The 3,321-nt window shown below is 41.2% G+C and overlaps 1 pseudogene; it reads right to left on the bottom strand.

The window, feature by feature from the left end:
• Nucleotides 1-2,320: 2,320 nt before the first annotated feature.
• LOC130343265 (U2 spliceosomal RNA) lies at nt 2,321-2,428 on the bottom strand (annotated as a pseudogene).
• Between the last annotated feature and the right edge of the window lie 893 nt (nt 2,429-3,321).

Genomic DNA, 3,321 nt, shown 5'->3' with positions numbered 1-3,321 from the left:
GTTGCCTGCTGACGCCTCCTTGGCTGTCCCCAAACGGTATAAAACCAACAGCAACGGGAAGCTGTAAGGATAGAGGACATACCTGCATCCTATTGGACTCACTTGTCTTGGTTAAATCCAACTTATTTGACAACCTATGGTGCTGCTACTTCTGCTCATGGCAGTGCTGCTTCTGACAAGGCTGTTCTTTGGTGGGCCTAGGCGACATCACAATCTCCATGGTTACATACACAACAAAGGTCAGATGTTTTTTACACCTGGCCATGCCAGTGGTATTGAGTAGCATATCCCAGTGCTAAGGGTCCTGGGTGCAACAATCTTTCAATGGGGAATAGCCGCACTGAGTTTGTCAAGTGCACCCATGTTTGCAACTCCAACAATACACACGTATGTATGTATGTATGTATGTGTATCTATCTATCTATCTATCTATCTATCCACCCATCTATCTCTATATATATTTATCTCTCTCTCTCTCTCTATATGTATATATATATATATATATATTTTTTTTCTTTTAAATATATATATATATATATATATATATATATATATGTATATACATATAGAGAGAGAGAGAGATGGAAATACTTTTTTAAACATGTTTTCACCTCATTTTTACCTTCTTTTTTTCTTCTCTCCATGTTTTCCTTCTTTCCTATGCTGCTGCTTCTTATTTTTCTTCTTTTTCAAACCCTATCATTGCACTATTGCTTATTCAATACCACCAGCAGATGGAGACACTATATTACAACATTAGTTGTGAGCAGCAGTTTGTACAAACAAATGCCTCATAGCTGATGTCCTATCCACCTAGGCACCACCTATTGTCTTTTGCCTGCAGTAGGGGCCCACTGGACTAGCCAGCAAGCAGCTGCAGCTGCAGCAAATAAACAGATAACCTTTCTTTCCAACACTGAAACCTGGTGGTGCACTTAATATCTGCTATCAGATAGGGGACATATCAGATATTAAACTGATATAAACAGACACCACATTTGATACCAGCCAAAAGGAAGGATGAGAAGTGATAACTGTGAAAGGGGAGGAACCAACGCTGTCCCCTTCACATGCACCATCATTACTTGTAGGAAGGGAGGCTGGCTGGCAGCCTCCCATACACACTCTGGCTGGGTGGCAGTCACCCACCAGTACACACAGCAGACCTTAAACCCATATCATTATTGCTAAGCAGGAAGATGGGAGTCCATTTCACTCTGATGGACCTATTTTAAATGCAATCCATAACCTGGCTTTGGCAGGAACCCTTCTTACTCCTCCTACTTGCATTTGATACTGGGTTTAGGATCTGCATAGGAAACACACACACACACACACACACACACACACACACACATACAAGCACACACTTACCTGTGTTGCCTGCTGACGCCTCCTTGGCTGTCCCCAAACGGTATAAAACCAACAGCCACGGGAAGCTGTAAGGATAGAGGACATACCTGCATCCTATTGGACTCACTTGTCTTGGTTAAATCCGACTTATTTGACAACCTATGGTGCTGCTACTTCTGCTCATGGCAGTGCTGCTTCTGACAAGGCTGTTCTTTGGTGAGCCTAGGCGACATCACAATCTCCATGGTTACATACACAACAAAGGTCAGATGTTGTTTACACCTGGCCATGCCAGTGGTATTGAGTAGCATATCACAGTGCTAAGGGTCCTGGGTGCAACAATCTTTCAATGGGGAATAGCCGCACTGAGTTTGTCAAGTGCACCCATGTTTGCAACTCCAACAATACACACATATCTATGTATGTATGTATGTGTGTATGTGTGTATGTGTGTATGTGTATCTCTCTATCTATCTATCTATCCACCCATCTATCTCTATATATATTTATCTCTCTCTCTCTCTATATGTATATATGTATATATATAATTTTTTTTTCTTTTAAATATATATATATATATATATATATATATATATATACATATAGAGAGAGAGATGGAAATACTTTTTTAAACATGTTTTCACCTCATTTTTACCTTCTTTTTTTTTCTTCTCTCCATGTTTTCCTTCTTTCCTCCTTTTTTCATATGCTGCTGCTTCTTATTTTTCTTCTTTTTCAGACCCTATCATTGCACTATTGCTTATTCAATACCACCAGCAGATGGAGACACTATATTACAACATTAGTTGTGAGCAGCAGTTTGTACAAACAAATGCCTCATAGCTGATGTCCTATCCACCTAGGCACCACCTATTGTCTTTTGCCTGCAGTAGGGACCCACTGGACTAGCCAGCAAGCAACTGCAGCAGCAAATAAACAGGTAATCTTTCTTTCCAACACTGAAACCTGGTGGTGCACTTAATATATGCTACCAGATAGGGGACATATCAGATATTAAACTGATATAAACAGACACCACATTTGATACCAGCCAAAAGGAAGGATGATAAGTGATAACTGTGAAAGGGGAGGAACCAACGCTGTCCCCTTCACATGCACCATCACTACTTGTAGGAAGGGAGGCTGGCTGGCAGCCTCCCATACACACTCTGGCTGGGTGGCAGTCACCCACCAGTACACACAGCAGACCCTAAACCCATATCATTATTGCTAAGCAGGAAGATGGGAGTCCATTTCACTCTGATGGACCATTTTTAAATGCAATCCATAACCTGGCTTTGGCAGGAACCCTTCTTACTCCTCCTACTTGCATTTGATACTGGGTTTAGGATCTGCATAGGAAACACACACACACACAAGCACACACTTACCTGTGTTGCCTGCTGACGCCTCCTTGGCTGTCCCCAAACGGTATAAAACCAACAGCCACGGGAAGCTGTAAGGATAGAGGACATACCTGCATCCTATTGGACTCACTTGTCTTGGTTAAATCCAACTTATTTGACAACCTATGGTGCTGCTACTTATGCTCATGGCAGTGCTGCTTCTGACAAGGCTGTTCTTTGGTGGGCCTAGGCGACATCACAATCTCCATGGTTACATACACAACAAAGGTCAGATGTTGTTTACACCTGGCCATGCCAGTGGTATTGAGTAGCATATCCCAGTGCTAAGGGTCCTGGGTGCAACAATCTTTCAATGGGGAATAGCCGCACTGAGTTTGTCAAGTGCACCCATGTTTGCAACTCCAACAATACACACATATGTATGTATGTATGTGTGTATGTGTGTATGTGTGTATGTGTGTATGTATGTCTATCTATCTACCCATCTATCTCTATATATATTTATCTCTCTCTCTCTCTATATGTATATATATAATTTTTTTTTCTTTTAAATATATATATATATATATATACATATAGAGAGAGAGAGAGATGGAAATAC

Source organism: Hyla sarda, unplaced genomic scaffold (assembly GCF_029499605.1).
Source record: "Hyla sarda isolate aHylSar1 unplaced genomic scaffold, aHylSar1.hap1 scaffold_677, whole genome shotgun sequence".
Classification (NCBI taxonomy): Eukaryota; Metazoa; Chordata; class Amphibia; order Anura; family Hylidae; genus Hyla; species Hyla sarda.
This window is presented reverse-complemented; position numbering and strand designations above follow the sequence as displayed.